The sequence below is a fragment of the Lycium barbarum genome, chromosome 11 (assembly GCF_019175385.1).
Source record: "Lycium barbarum isolate Lr01 chromosome 11, ASM1917538v2, whole genome shotgun sequence".
Taxonomy (NCBI): Eukaryota; Viridiplantae; Streptophyta; class Magnoliopsida; order Solanales; family Solanaceae; genus Lycium; species Lycium barbarum.
Genome location: NC_083347.1, coordinates 97,853,963 through 97,868,206, shown reverse-complemented (window position 1 = coordinate 97,868,206; position 14,244 = coordinate 97,853,963). Strand labels below are relative to the sequence as shown.

The 14,244-nt window shown below is 37.2% G+C and overlaps 1 long non-coding RNA gene across 1 annotated transcript; it reads left to right on the top strand.

Annotated features, from left to right (window-relative positions):
- Positions 1–10,778: 10,778 nt before the first annotated feature.
- On the top strand, positions 10,779–12,733 carry LOC132618263 (uncharacterized). The gene is made up of 2 exons (XR_009574034.1): positions 10,779–11,366; positions 12,444–12,733. It is a non-coding gene; the product is annotated as an uncharacterized LOC132618263 (long non-coding RNA).
- Positions 12,734–14,244: the final 1,511 nt, after the last annotated feature.

The window sequence follows — 14,244 nt, the reverse complement described above, 5'->3', positions numbered from 1 at the left end:
GCAGATGGTATGGATAACCCTGATGCCTTGGTAGGGCCAGGTAGATATAACCTTGAGCCTTGGTTGGCCAAGTATGTATGAAACACCGAACCTTCATGGTCGGGCACGCTATGTATATATGTATATATGTGTATATGCTATGTATATGACATCATTAAGAGTACGAATATGTTATGTATATGAGACGTAAATGATTGTGAGGGAAATTAAGTACGAGTATGGACGTATGTATGCGGATACGTAATAGAACGGAATGTCCCTATGGAAAGAAAGTAAGTGCCATGATGATGATATTATTGTCTCTTCTCCTATGCTACTTCATATGTTTTCTATCATGCTTCTATATCGATGTTGATCATGCTTTACATACTCAGTACACTCTTCGTACTGACGTCCTTTTGTTTGTGGACGCTGCGTCATGCCCGCAGGTGCGCAGGGAGATAGGCTTGATCCATAGCAGCTTTCTCAGAGATTGCATAGCAGAGCTCCATTTCATTCGGAGCCATAGATTTTGGGTACTTATTCTTTTGTGTACATAATTATGGGCACAGCGGGGTCCTGTCCCGCTCATATGATATGTTATACTCTTCTTAGAGGCTCGTAGTCACGTGTACGTGGTTAGATATGTCTGGCCTTGTCGGCCTATGTTTTTTATATCATTTTGTTAGCCTTGTGGGCTCATGTATGTTGATGTGGCATAGATGCCTATGATGATATAAAGATGTTGTTGCCCAAATGGGACTAGTTTGATGGATGAAAGGTAATGTATGTCTAATTGTGTGGCTCACCTAAATGTAAGCATGTGTGTAAGTTAAGGGGGGTGCCCGGGTGGGCTAGCACCGGGTGCTCGTCGCGGCCCCCTAGTCGGGTCGTGACATTAAGTATCCCTTCTTACTCGTAGGGACATCATGTTCGTCTTAACTTCCGTTAGTCCCTTCGCCGCTCAGCAACCCAAAGTTCCGAGGTGTAACAATTTCCAACCTTCTTGGTTCTGGTTATGAAGACGTATAGGTTGGTTCCGAGGTCCTCACGTTCATCCCTTATCACGTACAACATTGCTCTATCTCCGGTTGATTTATTTAAATTTGATCCTAGCGTCTGCTTTCTTTCTTTCATTCTAACCCTTTCCTCAATTATATATTACTTGACCCTCAATGGTACACGTTTTCCTTGTCTAAATTTCTCTCCCCTTCATAATATCATAACCTTATTTTTCCTAATGCTCATGCTTACATATTTGGTCGCGTTACCGCTATCCGACTTTAAATCCCGAGAAAACCCAATCCTGATTCTTTCCATAGCACTTGCTACCTCAATTTTGACATACCGCACAATTAATATTCTTAACATGTCGTAACCTCAATCATAAGGGTATACATAATACTCGATGTAACCATTCGTGACTTATCTTTTTATCGCTTTTCAACACCTTTTCTTGCGAGATATCCTGTTGCCATTTGATTTTGTCCTGAATCTGTGGCTTTAATACATCTCCCCTTTCTTTTGCCCAGCTAGCTAGAGAATTCTAACTGTAACGCTCATATGCTCCTAATTTTCCTCGGGCTATTCTGGTTTCTCATATTTTTTTTTTTCGTACCTCTAAATCTGTAGGTCTTCTTAGCATATCTTTCTATGTCCTAACTTTGAATCCCGGCAATATAACTTTACTTAAAAATCTTTGCTCGTTCTTGTACCCTGTCCCTTTGTCTAAAATAATCAACCTCACATCCTTTACTTTCTTGTAGCAACCGAATCGATCCTTGCGATATTTTATCTTCACTTGTACACCTACTCTCTTCTGTTCTTACACATAACTCGACATTGCACCTAATTTCTCTATCGTCAATAACCTTCACAACACCCATCCGGAAAAAAAAATTGAGGTAAAGCCTTGTTATAAGGATTAGTTAGAAATACACCACATATTCCTAAGGTTGATACAATCTTTACTTCCTTCGTCGGCTAAGCAACATCACCTTTAGAAGTTATATAAACAATCCAGAAAACAATCATGATTTGAAACCTACTTACCTAACCATTTCTCATTCTTGAGTTCAAGGTCATCATTAATACCCTAAGTAACTTGGCCATAATGATTCTCAAAATAGTACCAACTATCAAATACTGAAAATCTCTTTAAAGTCGAATGACTGGTGACTTCTAAATCCCAATGTAAACTCGCTTCATATCAGAAAGTTCGATAAAATGAGTCTGAGTGCCTGTCATCAACCCATCCTGATCTTATGTACATATATATAAATTTCTAGAGTAAAACTTTCCCCTAGTCGTTAACTTCCTTTCCCTTATCAATATCTCTTCGTTGTCTCTTACTCACCAATCTATAAATCGTAATACTGTATTTGAATTCTTAGTGCCAACTTTCCCTATATCTTCAATAAATCTCAATTCTCCGAAATCTCAAATGCACTCATTCCAACTACTTTAATTACTAATCATTTTCCCCTCTAGGGTTCTTCCCTTAAATTAAAATCATTCTAAAACTTCTCTTTGAAAACGTCTCATAATGGTTCATTCAATCATGACTTACCAAACATCCGATTATCACATTTTCCCTTCTTTCTTTCTCTATAGCATAAACATTCAACCAATTCAATTTGTAAAAATTTCGACAGAGTTTCCTCTATACTTCTTACTGCCTCATTCCTGTACACAGCCCAGAAAACACATCCAATGCCTCACAGGGCGATCACAATTACCCGTAATATTTAGCTCAAGTTATTATATCAAAGTCTATCAATATCAATAAGGCAGGAACATACCTTTCGGAGTATCAACTTCAATTCTCAGAAATTACTTCATAGCGGCATAATCAACTGCTCATCCACAATCAAAACATTTAGAATTAGAATCAGGAGCATCATATCCTATAATTTAGCTCTATAGCACGCTCTAAGATGAGAAGGAAGGGTCAATGGTTCCTAAATTTTATATCCCGTATTTTTGAACGTCAGATTAATTGCTGAGGTGGGACCCACACATCGAGATTTTTTTGGGACATCTGAAAATTTATATGAATCACATATGACAAGTTAAACACAACTCAAGAAGGACCCTTGGGCCAAATCAAAGTGGAAGTCCTCCAAACGAATATTTTTAAGAAAACGTTTTCAGGTGATCTGACTTCAAGGGGCAAAAAACGGTATTATAAGTTTGGAATTTGGAAAAGTACCAAGAAATAGAAGTTGTAGATAATTGAATTAGCTTTCCAACAAAAGGTCGTGGGTCCCCAGGTGACGTCGGTACAAGGAGATATGGACGTTTTAAGGTCGAAAGGTCAGTGGGCTAGGCCCAACTCGGTTAAAAATCAAAAAAAAAATAAGTGGGCTAAGGTTTGGGCCTTGTTTGGCCGTCCATTTGGTGTGGGATTAAGCAGCCACATCAAGGTTAATGAGTAAATAAAGAGATGACCAAGTCATCTTTTTCATCAAACTCTCTAGAATTTTCAAGAAAGTAAGAACAAGAAAAGGAGGAGAAAAACTTGAAGGCCATTTCGGCCAAGATCAAAAACCAACAAGAAAATTGATAAAAATTCTTCAAAAATCATTTTCTACCAAGTAAAGGGTGATTAACAAGGTGGAGTTGTTGTTGGAGCAAGAAAGATTCAAAATCATACAAGTTGTCAAGTTGTAGTCAAGTGAGAAGTTGAAGAAGAAAGGTGAGTTTTGATCTTGTTTTATGTGTTATATATGGTTTATATGTGTTGTAGTATGCTAAAATGAATGAAATTCATGAAGGAGAGAAATATAGTACATGGTCGTGTGTATGTATATATGTGTAGGAGTCATGCTTCAATTATTTTTATTAGTGTTTGGTTGTTATTGTTGTGAATGATATGTGGAAAATGGAAGTTGAATGAATTTTGAGAAGTTGTAGTGTGTATGTTGGTGTTGTCCGTGTGGTTATGGTGAAAAAATGGAAGAGAATGAGTCAATTTTATTTAGTATGATGTTGTTGGAATATAGATTATGAGGTTGTTATTGTTTTCATTAAAGTTAGAAAGTTTTTGGAAGAAGTAGTAAGTTGATTGAATATGGAAGTTGTTAGTATTGTTGTTGTTGGAATTGTGGTTGATATTTTGGCCGGGTTTGAATTCCCGGGATTGTTGTTGATTGAAATTAGCCAAGTTGAACTTGGTGGGATGGAGTATTTATAGGGGAAGTGCTGCTGAAATTTCGGTAGCCAAATGTTTCCTTAAGATTCTAACTCTAAGTACCCTAATAAGAGTTTTGGTAAACATGACCAATTTGCAGATTTTGACGAGATTGCGACGTGAATTTGGAATAGCAAAAGGAGCGGAAAGAGGTATGTAAGGCTTCACCCTCCCTTCTATGGCATGTCTTAGCTGTAATAAGTCGGGTACGAGCCTCGGGGACAACCCTAGTCCCCGGAATCCGCACCTAAAGTTTTCCACTTTTTGTTCATAGAATTGAACTAGAAAGTGTGCAAATGATGGAAAGACCTCTTAAACCCTTAGAACTTGCACGAGTGGGACCCGATTACCCTAGAACCCTCACAAGTAATGACATGACACGTAATATATGTAAATAACATACGCCACCCCATCTGGCCCGAGGTGGGCCTGCTACTCTCGGATTTTTCCTTACAGTGTTGCTTGACTTATTAGAAGTGAATCCAAAGGGAACTTTTGATCCCGATTTCGTTACCAAATGATAAGTACTATGACTCCTCCAACGAGGACCCTTCCATGACGGTAATGATAACAATGACGTTAGATAAGAGGATATGCCTATGATACGTGCTACCGGAACGACTCTATGACCAAGATAACTAAGCTAAGTATCTTATGTAAATATGAAAATGATAAATTAATTTTTGAATCTTATTTATATTTCCTAGCTATGACTTTATTTTCTAAAGATTTCAAAGTCTATGAACTGTCATCTATGATGCCCACAATTTCATTCTACGTTTACTTTAATACTATTCTCCATTGACCATCTCACCTCAAAATATTCGTCCCTTCGAGGTGAGACAAGAGCGATCACGAGTATTCCATAATGTAATCGGAGGTCACCGGCCTTACGCCGCTCCGATGGCTATATGATTTTTCCTTGGGCTCCCTTGTGTGCTTATAGGATATATACATATAGAAAACATGTCTATGTATATAAGACATGTATATATATATATATATATATATATATATATATATATATATATATATATATATAACATGTATATGTATATAAGATATGTATAAGTATATAAAAGATATATATGTATATAAGATAAGTAAATGTATATAAGACATGTATATGTATGCAAGCTATGTATATGAACCTGGGTTGGGGGGAAGGGATACATGGGGGAATGGGAAGGGAAACATGTTTCATTGCTACCTGATCAGCTGGCTTATCATCCCGGACGCGGGGTGCCCGGACGCGGGATATATGGGTGAGCCGGTGTATATCGGCGCTATGTGGGTGAGCCGGCATTGATCGGCGCTATGATATGACCTACCATGTCATGACCAGACATGCTATGATAAGATATGCTATGGTAAGCTATACTATGACATGATATGCTATGATCTGCTACGACAGGACATGATATGACAAGTTATGTTATGTTATGATACGCTATGTTATGCTATGCTATGGTAAGACATGCTATGACACGCTATGCTATGACACGACATGCTATAACATGCCATGCTACGATATGAGGTACTATGTTATGATATACTATAGCCTGACACTCTATGACACGATATACTATGACGTGATATACTACGACAAGACAAGATAACATATAATACGATATGATACGAGATGATAATATATGACATAAGATACGTTCTATCTTCTATATTTTGTGACTCCATGACATTATTAATTATACATTATGTTACTGCTAGTGTTATCTTTTATGCCTTACATACTCGGTACACTATTCGTACTGACGTCCCTTCTTGTGGACGCTGCGTTTCATGCCGCGCAGGTCAGCAGATAGGCGGATTTGATCCTTAGGAGCCTTACCAGCAGTGTTGACAGCGCTCCAGTTGTTCTGGAGCCTCACTTCTGCGGTACTATTTTGTGTATGTATATTCGGGCACGGCAGCACCCGGCCCTTTCTATGTACAAGTGTACTACGTCTAGAGGCTCGTAGACAGTTATGAACAGTCAGTTAAGTACAGTTAGATATATGGTGTTTTGGCATGCTAATGTTGATGTATAATTGATAACGAAGTTTATTAGTCTATGTTCAGAATGACGCCGCTAATGTTAATGTTCAAAAAAAAAATGGCTCTGTTTACATGGCTTGCTAAGAGGTAAAGGTAAAACGATAGACAAGGGGTGCTCGGTACAAGTATCGGGTACTCATCACGGCCCCTAGACGGGTCGTGACACTAAATGCCCTGCAGCCTCTTGTTTATAAGTATGGCGCGCTTCACACCCATAAACAAGACTCTACTGGACATGGCTCGTAGACACTCCCTAGGACGAACTGCTCTGATACCACTTTTATCACGATCCAACTAGAGGGTCATGATGGGTACCCGGAGCTAACATACCGAGCACCTCTAAACGTACATCTCATAATCATTTCTAGGTGGACCACAAAGATATCTCATAGGCGTCATACTCTGTAAGGGCATATATCGCAAGATAACAGCACATCTTTACATAATCATCAACAATTATGCCCATCACCACAAGCCAACATGGCAACTAAAATATTATACAACAATATGAACCGGTAGGGTTATGAAATGTCTAGTTGTGCACACATGTCTACGAGCCTCTATATAGAATACAAGTGACCATGAAGATCAATACCAATATCGAAGTAAGTGGGGTGCTCCTGAGAATCCGCTGATAAAGCACCTACAGATCTGATCCATCTCCCTGCCTACCTGCGGGCATGAGCGCAGTGTCCACAAGAAAGGACGTCAGTACGAACAGTGTACTGAGTATGTAAGGCAAGATAACAACTAAAATGAAATAACAAGTTGTACTCTGGATATCTCAAGAAAGCATCTAGAGGTACTCTACTTGGGTTGCCTCTCATCTGAGGCAAGATAACATAATTCTATAGATATAACTCCGTGACTCGAAGGTCAGGCATAGATAACTCCATGACTCATAGGCCAGGTATAATAAACTCCATGATAACAACTCCATGGCTCATAGGCCAGGAAACAACTCCATGGCTCATACGCCAGACATATACAAACATATAATGATAACTTGAAGGCAACATAGTAGCCTGTAAACAACATGTGCACTAGTTATTCCTTTTGTCATTCTATCATCTTATATAACCCAACTATTCTTCAACCTGTCCTTAACTGGAGAGGATTATTACAATAGGGTTATGGTAACCCGAATATAATCTTCATGAATAGCACATCTTGGTGCGAATAGTCAAATGTGGCTCAATAGTAGAAATCATGCTAATGAAAAGAAGGGATAGCTTTAACTTACCTTTTTGGTCTCCTACTACTTAACGTTTATCCTTCCAAGCTCGTAAATCTACATTCAAGAGAATTCATACCACTGTTAGGCTTATCGTCATATGCTTATCTTAAGTCTTCAAATTAATTCCTTTTAAAATCTGCCGAAATTCGGACAGCATCTCTCCTGTTTATATCCCTAGCCCGAAATCACAATACCAATAAAACAACACCAATAACAATACTAATATCAACAACATCATCATCAATACCAATATACTCCATAAAACATCCCACATGATGTTTTTCCCAACTTCTCAACCTACCATAACAATATCCACAATACCATAATCAAAGAATTATATTCAATTTAATCTCAAATTAATCCAAAATCTCCTTTCAAATTCATTCCATAGTCATCATCTTCACTTTAATATTTGCAACATCTCTACTATGATTCGCTTCTTTTATAGAACTTGCTAAACCTTCAAATCAACTTATTCATAAGAAATAGGATGGAGAACATACCTTACACTAGAAGAATCTCACCCCACTCAACTTCTTCCAAGACCAAATTCATCACAACATTAAGTAGAGACAAGAACAATCCTTCTTCATGAATCAGCTTGGGGTTTTGGAGTTTGATCCTCTTTTGTGATGGTATAGAATGTTTTGGAATGGTGCAGAACCTTCAAGAACACTCTTATAATGGAGAGAGAAGTGTGGGAGATTCTAGAGAGGTGTGGAGATTTCTAGAGAGTTGTGGAGTTGAAGAAAAATGAATAAAATGAAGTGTAGAGACCCTTTTATAGGTGCCAAACTCGGATTGGACCGGGTCACCCCATAAGTGGGCTTTTAAGTGAGCTTTTCGGATTTTCCGCCCAGATTCGTATTCCTCTGACTGTCCGTTTTAAAACGCCCATAACTCCCTACTCCGATGTCATATTGACGAACGGTTTGTTGCGTTGGAAACTAGACTCGACGAACTTCATTTTACGCTTTTGAAACACCTTAAAACTCTGGATATACCCAGAGATAGACCCCTCCAAAGTTGACCCAGAATTCTGCCAACTTTTTTCAAATTTTCGACAAACTTATTTTCTTCGATTTGCTTGGTCCCGAAATCTTCCGAAACTCTCCATACGTGATATTTATCATTAATCATACTTGCTAATGGTCATGTCCTTTGGCTCCAAGGTTGTCCTTCCCGGTTACGACTTGCGAGATCTTAATTCATCATTTACTTCATTGTTACGTACTTCCCATGACTTGTACCTTTCAAAACTTCATGGGACGTCTCCGATACTCCATTAGTACAGTGAAGTACGTGGCACGCTCATGCTCTGAAAGTGCGAGGTGTAACGGGCCATGAAAAATTCCAAATACAAGTTGTATTTGGAATTTGAAAAACAAGATCAAGTTTTCACTTTTTTTACAACCAAAACAAGTACATTTCAACCAAAAAATACTATTTGCAAAAACTATGGCCAAACACAACTCCAACTCCGAAATTCCAAAAAAAGTGATTTTTTTTTTGGTTTCTATGACCAAACGCCTACTAAATTAACTAGTCAAGTTTCTTGAATTTCAAACAAAGAGAAATAACTATTTATAAAAGTAAAAAATATTTTCTTAACTAGTTTTGGTGTTATTTTGCCATTTTATTGGGCAAAATACTTTAACATATATTATGTATTATTTAAAGCACTAATTTTGTCTATTTTACTAATTTGAAATCAATTTATATAAAAAGAAACAAGTGTTTAATTGAGTATGTATTTGATTTGTCGTTTTATGTCATTTATAACTTATTTATTATAATTAATCCGTATTTACAAAATTGCTATTTTACCTTGTTAAAGTCAAGAAGCCTGATTAATTAATTAAATAATTAACTCGTCTCAATTTTACTTCAGGTTTGGTTTAATTTTAAAGATTGAGTTTATTTGAAAGGGCTACGGATACAAAAGTTAATTTTTGTAAATTATGGTTGTATTCTAAACTCTAACAGATCAGCCCTTCTTCATTCTAATTTGGGCAATTTGCAGGATTGCCCTTCGCTGGAGGTGGTCTTTAAATTCTGCCCTGCAGGCAGAATTTCTACCCGTGCAAATTCTGCCTGGCGAAAATCTGCCTTGCGATGTTTTTTTTTAACTAAGCTAGGGTTCGAATCCACAACCTTGGGGTGTTAGGCGTGGGGTAAAATTTAAAGACCACCAATTTGAAGGGCAAAAATTAAAGACCAGCCCAAATAAAGGGCAATCTGCAAAAAAAAGTTCTAATTTCGCCCCAGACATCCAGCCCAATTTAAACGCAAACTTCCCAGCCCAAACCCCCTTTCGTACGGATTGGAGTACGAAGATAATTATTCAGCACACTAAAATCTAGTGGATGGGGATCAGTAATTAACCAGCACAACTTCATAATACCTAGCCCCGCGAAACTTTAAACACCTTTTGTTCTTCATTTTTAAAAATCAACAGCAAAGCAAACAAACGAACCCTAACCCTCTGTTTGGATGGTTGTTTCCCGTGGTTCATTAATGTACAGTATGGTATGGTACAATATGGTGTTATATTGTATTGCACTGTATTAATGAACACAATGTTTGGATAGGCTGTATCATTTGTTGTGGTTTAATAACATTTGTATTGTTTGGTTTGACTGTATGGTACTGTATAATAACTTGTAAGTTTACTAAAATACCCTTAACTCTTAATTAGAAATTTATATATATTAATAAAACTCAGGTAATGAATAAAATAGGAACACTAAAAAATAAGTAGGTAGTGGGTGGGCGTAGTTGAGGGGTGGGTGGTGTGAGGTGAGTGGTTGTGGGATGAGAGTGGGGGTGGTGGGTGGTAGGGTAGGGGTGACTGGTTATGGGGGTGGGTGGTGGTAAGGGGTAGTGGGTGGTGGTGGTGGAGGGGTGGGTGGTGTAGGATGAGGGTGGGGGTGAGTTGTTGTGGGGTGAGGTTGGGCGGTGGTGAGGGGTAGTGGATGGTGGTTGGGGTAGGGGGTGGGTAGCAGAGGAGTGGGGCTGGGTGGTAGGGCAAGTTGGGGTGGGGGTGAATAGTAGGGCGGGGTGAGGTGGGGGTGAGTGACAGGGGGGTAGGGTGGGGTGAGTGGTGGGGGGTGGGGTGGGGGTGAGTGGTGAGGGTAGGGTGGGACAGGGTTGGGGTGGGGATGAGTGGTAGGGGGTGGGGTGGGATGGATGGTGGAGGGTGGGGTATAATGAAGAAATGAAATACGTAACCACGGAAAAATTACTAAATCTGTGATTTCAAAAATTGGGAGTTTTCATGGTTATATAACCATGGAATGAACCACGGGTTTACAACGCCATACCACATAATTTTAAAAATAATGAAAACAAACATGATTTCATAGAAAACCATACATTAATGAACCACGGAAAACCACCAACCAAACAAGGGGTAAGTTCTCAACGCAGCCCCAAATTCCACGCAAACCTTAGCTGGCAAAGCCATTTTTGGATAAACTTCAAGCAAAGCTTTTCATCGTCTACAGCCTTGTCCGTCTGTTTATGGCAGAAAATTCAATACTTTTTGTATTTCTCCATCGAATCTGAGCTCCAAACAGTAACACTCCGTCTTTTTCTCTATTTCTTCTTTTCTTTTTCGATTTCCCTCCTTCCAGTACAAGATTCAAATTTCGAATTCCAAATCGAAATGAGTCCAACATCGTTAGTTTTGTGGAACCCTAGTATTTGGGGGTTCTATAAATAGAACCCCATCTCCTCATTTCCAGACCATGATTTTTATACCCCAAAATCTCTATTCTTTCAATCGCACAACTTCTAAGTTGAAATTTTGGATTGTCGGAGAAAGTTCAATATTTTCGTTCTCTAAGTTCGGTGGTGAAATCGATCTTTGCTCTCGTCATCCCAGTCGCTGCTCCGCAACAGGTAATCTTCCTCCTTATTTCTTTTTATGTTCTGTTTTGATGTAGTTTGTAGCATTTTCGTTTGCTCAACATAGTTTGTAGTATTTTAGTTTTTTGCCTGTAGTTCATATTTTTTTGGTTGCTGTTTGGATTTTGTGTTGAGTAATTTTCCTCATCGTCTTAATTTTTTCCATCTTTCAGTTATTCCTTAACTTACATGATGTGTGTAGTTTAAATCTTCTTTGGGTTTAATTAAATAGTTTTCTTTTCCTCATGAATTTGTATTGAAGTTTCTGGTTTTGCTTAGTTTTATAGGTTTTAAATTTAGATCGTTTTGTGTTCGTTTGCATGCCACTATTAAACCTTTAGGCTAGTTATTTGTTCTCAGATTTTTCAACTCTTTTGTTAAAAAAAAAAACAAAACAGGTAGTTAACTACTTCCTTCATTATTCGTTTGTGCTTAAGAGTGTTGTGTGGTGTATGTGTTGTTGTGTGGTTTGGGAAAATTAGCTTAGCCATAAACCAATCAAGGATTACTCAATATTTTGAATCCGAATCAGAGGACTAAGTGTCAGTAACACTCTAGTTCCTTCTATTTTGTTCTTGGTTAAGCAGCAATCCCGTTAAGTATCTGATTATCCTTCTCTGCTTTATGTATTTCTGGGCAACCAACATTTGTGAACTATGGTTTTTGAGTTTCAAAAAAGTTCTTTTTTGCTTAGGAATATTAAAATGGGTTGTTTCTAAATTCAGTTATAATGCTTGATTGTTAGAATCTTAAGTTGTCTATTTGAGTAGTCTGAAACATACTAACCTCCCTAGCATGCTGTGAATTATCTAAGATGCCGATGATAAGCGGTCAATGTGTGTTTTCTTAAGCTAATTCCCTTCAGACATAACTCTGTATCTTGGTTCAAAGTTTGAGAATCGGTTCCTTTCTCTTTTAAGTTAATCATCAATCCGTGTTGACTTAATTTAGAAGCAATCCGTTCATTAGTTTATTTTCTGATAAGTTGAGTAGCATGCTAATCCATATTCCTTATTTTTATGTATGAACTATCTCAAATGAGTCCAATGGTCTCTTCCTCCTCCACATTAGGTCAACCTCCTAGATCCAGCCGAGTGGAATGGAGCATTTTGGGCCAGCAGTTCGAACATATAAGACATCAGAAGAAATGGGCTAAGCCCTCTAGCTATAGTTTTCTCTACTTTACTTTATTTCTTTATGTGTTTGTGTTGTGAAAATGTACTAACAGTTTTTACTTTGTTTTACTTTTTTCAAACTCAAATGAATCCCGGGCAGAACGTGAATCAATTGTAGTCGCTAAACGCAATATCATTTTTTTGCGCAAGAAATTCAAAAGGAATTGAAAGATTTTTTCCCGGAAATGCAAGCAATTTCAAGAATTTGATTTTGCGAGTATGAGTCAACAAGGTTTAGATTGTAAATTAGTTCAAGTGTTATTAAATGTTTTTGGGAGTTCAACTGAATTCCCAGTATGGTTTCCTTTAAATAAGCACTTGCAACACTTTCAAGACAAAAATATGAGATTTTAGAAAATGATTCACATGTCAAACTCAACACCTTACATTTTGTAAAGTTAAGTGGTCCAGAACATTGGCACAAAACAAGCTTTTCAGAAATTTGAACGATTTTCTAATCAAAAGTAGTTTCACGCCTATTTCAGGTAATTAAGGCCCAAATACATTTTGAGCACAAGTTTTTCAACATACAGGGCCAAAGCTCCACACACTTATTGTTGAATAGCTTAGAGATTTTTGTATTTTTTGAGTTAAAAATAAATGAGTTCATTAGCGGATTAAAAAGTTGAGTTATAATATAATTCAAAGTCTTAACTAACCGTACATATTTTGAAGAGATTCATTCCTTTATAATTATCCCAATTATAGAATTAATTCATTAATTGAATTGAAGATATACTTGGAATGCTAAAAATGATTTTTAAAAGCAAAACACCTCTTAAAGCTCATTTTAAAAATGAAATATACTTCCTTTTCTAATTAATTAGCCATGGATATGCTTCTCTCAAACTTTATACATATAACTACAAACACATTTTACAAAATAAGTTATACAAATTTTTGGCCATAAAATGTTAGATCCGTAGGTAAATCGCATTGGGCGGATCCTTAATACCGAGGTTCTTAAAACCTTCCTCGGGGATCACCAGAACCCTTATCCGTTCTCTGGATACTTTACTTTATTTCTTTATGTGTTTGTGTTGTGAAAATGTACTAACAATTTTTACTTTGTTTTACTTTTTTCAAACTCAAATGAATCCCGGGCAGAGCGTGAATTAATTATAGTCGCTAAACGCAATATCATTTTTTGCGCAAGAAATTCATAAGGAATTGAATGATTTTTTTCCCGGAAATGCAAGCAATTTCCAGAATTTGATTTTTTGAGTATGAGTCAACAAGGTTTAGATTTTAAATTAGTTCAAGTGTTATTAAACGTTTTTGGGAGTTCAACTGAATTTCCAGTATGGTTTCCTTTAAATAAGCACTTCCAACACTTTCAAGACAAAAATATGAGATCTTAGAAAATGATTCACATGTCAAACTCAACATCTTACATTTTGTAAAGTTAAGTGGTCCAGAACATTGGCACAAAACAAGCTTTTCAGAAATTTGAACGATTTTCTAATCAGAAGTAGTTTCACGCCAATTTCAGGTAATTAAGGCCCAAATACTTTTTGAGCACAAGTTTTTCAACATAAAGGGCCAAAGCTCCATACACTTACTGTTGAATAACTTAAAGATTTTTGTATTTTTTGAGTTAAAAATAAATGAGTTCATTAGCGGATTAAGAAGTTGAGTTATAATATAATTCAAAGTCTTAACTAACCGTACATATTTTGAAGAGGTCCATTCCTTTA